The sequence below is a fragment of the Varroa jacobsoni genome, unplaced genomic scaffold, assembly GCF_002532875.2.
Source record: "Varroa jacobsoni isolate VJ856 unplaced genomic scaffold, vjacob_1.0 scaffold_914, whole genome shotgun sequence".
Lineage (NCBI taxonomy): Eukaryota > Metazoa > Arthropoda > Arachnida > Mesostigmata > Varroidae > Varroa > Varroa jacobsoni.
Genome location: NW_019213816.1, coordinates 124,414 through 130,551, shown reverse-complemented (window position 1 = coordinate 130,551; position 6,138 = coordinate 124,414).

Below are 6,138 nucleotides of genomic sequence, written 5' to 3'. Positions count from 1 at the left end.
GCGCTGCCAAACGAAGCGGTTGCAGAAGGGGACACGCCTACAGGCACGCCCCCTTGAATCCCGTAGAAAAGAGAGAGGTTGTTCGCGCATGCATAGAAGGCATACTTTCCGCCAGATCTCCTGGAACGTCCCTGTCTTCCACACCCAAGCTCTCAGCGTTCACAGTTGAAGCTTTTGTTGTTTACTGAAGGAGCTGGAGAAGGGATAGCTTTCTCTCTGTGATGGAAGACGTATATGACTCGCAAGAGGTACGTTGAACAGTTTCGTAGCGGTCCATTCTGTTATCGAAGGATTCGGTCTTTTACACTCTCTCGATCGTCTTTGGCCAATCAGGTCTTGCAGCTTCTGTTTTGAACTCAGAGACAACGTCCTAGCAGGCTTAATAGACTATCGTATAATGCGCGTAAGAAGGGTGACAACAAACACAAACTCGGACTGAAATATTGTTTTTTTAGCTCTAGCTGGCCATGTGCCCGTGAATCCACTATCAACACGTGAGTTAATCATCCACACTTGATACGATTGAGTGGTATCTTCGTTTCGATGCACCTGTTACGTGGCCATACACCGGTTTCCACTTCGTCATATTAATAATCTCAAACACGAGATTGGTACAAGGTTTCAAACGATACATATACCATACCTAACTCATTAAATGCATTTTTTTTGTTTTTTAATACATATGTATATGTGTATTCCTCAAATGCCGCAACAAAATTGTTTCCGACGCGATTATGCCTTCGATGTTTGTCTGTATACACCTTTGCGATTTTGTTTCTGCGATAATGCAATGGTAACATGTTCGTTTACCTAAGTTAAAGATAGGTGGTAGTCTAGGTTTGAAACCGGGTGTAGACTCACTTTGTCTCATGCTGGGAGTCAGTGGTCCGCAGCAATGCTCCGCGGTAGTAATAAGCGTAAAATTTGAGACTTTTAGCGGTATGTGATTTTGCATTTGTAGACCGATTGTTAATAAATTTTAGTTTCGTGATTATTATTTGAAAGCTTCTGCATAAAAAAAACATTTACGAGTCCTAAGTTAGCCCCTCTCCTATCGATATCGATTTTCTATTAAAAAATGCCAAAATAAGGCACACGTCTGATGTGCATGTACAACGTCACCAGGCTTTGGCTAACGAGGGCCTGACTGGTGTTGAACATTTCAGACTAATGTTTGACAACACAAGATTCCTTCTTTCTTTTAAGGCCCGTGTTGGTCTTTTGGAATCGTTGAACGAAGCAGCTGCATGCTGACACCTCAGATGTTGACAAGGGCGACAGGTGTAGGGCATATAGCGATCCGAGGAGCTATACTTGTCAGACCATCGTAATTGACAGAAAAGTTCTTCGGCATGTGAACTTTATGCACTTTGTAGATAAATGAACATAGAATTATGTATAGAACAAATATCTGTTTTGTTCGATACAAATGTATTTAATGGATTTTCGTATGGGGGTGGATTCGTTGAGACCAATATGTGCCTATATGATAGACCTACGAACGAAGAGTACCATCCTGGACGAAAGGCGGGACAATGGGGAAGGTTAATGAAATGAATGCTGACCGATTTGTTTCAAGAGAAAGCATCGGTAGCTGCAATTTGAAGTTGTTTTCGCGCTGCGGAAGGGCTTTTCAACAAAGTAAGTGTTAGTCGTTGTTCTTAAAGCCTCGTTTTTTCTTCGATTAGTACCGTTCAACAACCAAACTTCATCGAGATTTTAGTAATTATAAACTTAATTAAAATGAAATTTAAAATATGAGACTGAGTCTTGCGATGAAACGTTAATGAAAAAAAAAATAAATCACTAAAGAGATATAGTGAAACGATAATAGTTTAGGTTCGGGAACTAAAGCTGAAGAACGTACTGATCTTCAATCGAAATACAACAAAAACAGGTAACGTATAGATCTTTATGATATTATCGCGGTACGGTTGTTCCCGTGGGGGCGAAGTTCAATTCCAAATAATTGCTGGTGTTATTCTATTTTCGTATGTTACGCTATGTCTGCTTCATCGCAAGAGAGGAAGTGGACAATGGTATAAATTAGACGTTCGAAAAAAATGATCATAAAGCAAACAGGTATATAAATTGTATATACGGACAATGTATATATATAGACAAGAGATATGTACAAATAGTGATTCGTATTGTAGAGATCGTGAATTTGCCCCATTGTTGCCACTGTATAAGCTATATATTTAATTCAGATCATGTTCTAACGAGTAACATTAGGGTTGCATCAATTCCATAACAAAAAGCTTATGACGATAAAGGTTTTGTATATAACCGTCTTAGTATAAAATTGGGTTTTGAATACTTAACGATAGACGATAGTCAAACTGACGACTTTCCTAGATCTTTTTGAACGTTATTGCATTGCCATCAAAGCAGAACAAAACGACGTAGAAAATCTGAGTTTTATTGTATATATACAATACAGATTGGTACGTCTGTACTTTCAGTAAAGCTTTGACCAGCCCATCCGTGTCATGCTTTGCTGCCCACTCTTTTCTCATACTTACGTCTATATATCTAGCTTGTAGCCTCTGCGATAAATGTTGTCAATATAAATCAAGTATCTAACACGAGTAAACCATCCAATGCAATATGCTAGTCTATTATAGCTAACCTAATTTTTGTCGTCCAGTAAAGATCATCTTTTTCCATACTGATTAACTCTGACCAATTACATCGAGCTGGAAAGCAAACTCAAAAAGTTTTCCCTGCTTTCTTTCTTTCATTTGTTTGCTTTCGATATACCGTTCGAGAGCGCAATCAACGCGCTGTAGTGGTATTGTATTATAAGCGCAGCTTCAACTTGAAAGAACTTTTCCAAGATGGATGTTCGAGGTGGAAAAAAGTGGATTTTCGGCACCTTCTATACGATGCATTTCGTCGACGCAAAAACAATGCCGGATCATTTGCCTTGTGTACGGAAACGAAGCTATCGCAAAAAGAATTGCTCAACGGGGTCGTTTTCTAAATTTCGAAAAGTATCCAGGGCCTAGAGGATGCCCCCTCTCTGTAAGACCGTCTGAGTTTGACGACGGCTACCTGAAGGCATTTTTGAAGAAAAACAACAGACAGACAACTCGGGAATTGGCTTCTTAGATAGGCTGCATTCATACTGCTGTAACCACTCCCAAGTCCTTTGGGTTCACAAAAAAACTTGGAGTTTAGGTATTTCACGAACCCTGTGTATTCAATGAGCAGCTACGTTTGTAGTCTACTACAGACGTTACGCAGTCACAGTGGCCGATTTTAGCGATTTTCAGACATTGCATTCTTGGATTTGCACCTCTTTGGTCACTGAAAAATCACGTTTGTAGCCTTACCTCAGATACGGCTCAAGAACAGAAAACGTACAGAAAAACATAGTCCCCGCTCTGTGATTTCTGGTTTCTGATTAGCATACGTCAGTTTGTAGAACGACGAAAGAACGTCGTGGCTAGTGACGAGGGATACATAATTTAATGACTTATAGTTACAGCAGTGAAACGTGTGGTAATCTCTATTTAGAAAAAAGACGCCATTTGTTCCTATTTATTCTCTAACGAAACAAAAACACGCTTGCGAAGCCGAAAGAGACATGGCTGCACGGACAACCAAAACATTAATGAATACCAAAACACACTAAAAGGACATATCTTAGGTTATCCTACTGGAGGCCCTAGTACATATGTAAGAGTATATATAAGTTAAGAACGGCCAGTAGCCGTTCGATTTATCTCTACAGCTGTCGTAGACACTTGGCAAGGGAACTTTGCCTTTGCGCGGAAACTATTCCCAGAAAATTGTCCCTAAATATTGGAATAGTATCAATGCAGGACACAGAACCCCGAAGCATACTCGTAAACCAGACGTATGTTTCAGCTTTCACTAATAGATTTCATATTATATCAGCAAAATGAGTACGCCATGGAAATTGTTCAAGTTTATTAACGAATGCTTGTTAGCTCAAGGCTTTGCTGAATAACTGAGATAAGTTTTCGCTTCGAAAGCGACAAACATAAGTAGATATGTAGGTATGGCCTATCAGAACTCACGTGCGTGTTCAAAGAGCGCTTGCGGCCAAAAAAGAGGTCCAAATAGTAACAATTTTTTTCTTTGGAGGTTAAGGGCAAATACATTATGCAGACCGGACATCACTAAATTTGTTTTGTCCGGTACTGTGGGACTCTCACCCACTAAACCCTGGACCCCTTGGGCCATGGTTCAGGATACGTTTGATATTACTTCGAAACCATTCAAATAGTAATAATGTGGAAGGCCTTCAGACGAACCCTATCGCTGCATTAATTTTAGGTGTGCACTATTGGGGCCAATTTTCCTTAGCGGAAAAAAAGCGGTATATATGAAGTGTGAAATGTTTACGTTCTCATTTTCGAAAAGTATTGCTTTTTGTTGTTGTATTTATCGTATGTAAACGACAGCTTTTAAATATTCTATTAGTTATATGGGTGCACAAGGCCACTTAGCGAGGTCTCAGGTCCTGTCGCAGGTGGACTGCTGCGATACTTGTTGTTTAACTTGATTACTCTGTCCGGTGGCCCCTTTATGTACCGTAGATTCGAATACGCCGACTCGCCATGTCATAATGTTTTTTTACACAGGACCTAGTTACTTAGCGGCCTACTGCGTCTAGGTGCAACATCAATCGGTCACAAGCCATTCGTTTCCAGCGTATTTGCATCGTGCTCTTTGCTTACCCACCCCGTTAAACCTTCCAGACTCATCTCAACACTGTAAATCAAGTTATTTTTGTTTATTTTCGTTCACTAGGTACTTATTAGATCTATGTGCTATTGCTTTGAATTCATACATCTTGGCTTAACTTCCTAATTTTCGCTACATATAAAAATTAACAGAAAAAATCATCTACAATACTAGCTAATGTAATAAATGACGCTTAATACAACGAGCAATACGTATTTCGACTGTCATAAACAGTGTATAAACGTAAATACGTGCTATTCACTTGTCGGGCGTGTTTCGACACCTTGTGGTTTCAACATTGTGGTAGTGTACAATGCAACAAAGCTCAAAACCGAGCTCTTCATACATGACTTCCGTTCAGGATCATTTAAAGTAATCTTTTCTAACTCTTTTGAACTTTTGTTTGCTATTATTATGCTTCTTTTGCCTTTGCTTAACTTACATTAGCAATAACAGATAAGCTTGCTTTACTTACCCTATTTACACGAATCAACAATTCGTTCATCGACATTTTAATATTACTAACAAAGAATTTTTATCTTCCAGTACTGCCTTCATTAAGCGATACCTTAGATGGCTAGCCGGAAGCAAATATGCCTACACTCAGTTTCAGACTTCTTTCTTTCGACAGACTATCAGCCTAGGCTACTCACGTCCTTCCCAAGCGTTGGCCTTTAAATATCTAATACTTCAGATATATCTTTGCTGTTTCAATGGATACTTGTTGTGGAAAAGGTTTCCCAGAGAGCTTATACGCCGATGCGCCTCACACAGGATTGGTATGTAATCGATTTTAAATTATATGTGAGCGGGTTATTGAGGTTTTGGAAGCAATAGCCCTTTATAAGGATCAGCGCTCCACTAGGCAGACTATTTACTATTTAGGCTTGCTTCGCGACCATTTGGAACAAGTTCCTCAAATTCGGCAAATGAAAGTTCTGTGCATATACCAACAGGTGTTTCTGGTCGGTTTATCAATCACTATAAACCTATATCTTCTTAAATAATGTTAAATCAATGCTAAAATATAAAGAAGACATTTATTGATCATTATCTACAAAGAAAGTAAATGATTTCTATTAAATGCGTGATCATTGGTACGCTCTGAAAATTTATTAAACGTTCAAAAATTTCTATGAGACCGTTGTGATCAATTATTAGCGAAGAGGTAAAAGCGAACGTAATATTCACGTAAAAAGTAACCCCGTTTACGTTATGAATGCGCAATTGGTATTAATAATGCTGTATTCAAACCAGCGTCCCAAGTAAGAAACACAAGTAATCAGCCATCTAACCAATGCCTTCAGCTTGTTTTCAAATTATGCTGTGACACCCATTTTGGAAATTTGTGTCTCCGCGAAGGCCAGCTTAGAACGAATATTCGGAAAAAATACGTGGTACTGATCAGGCGAATGAAGC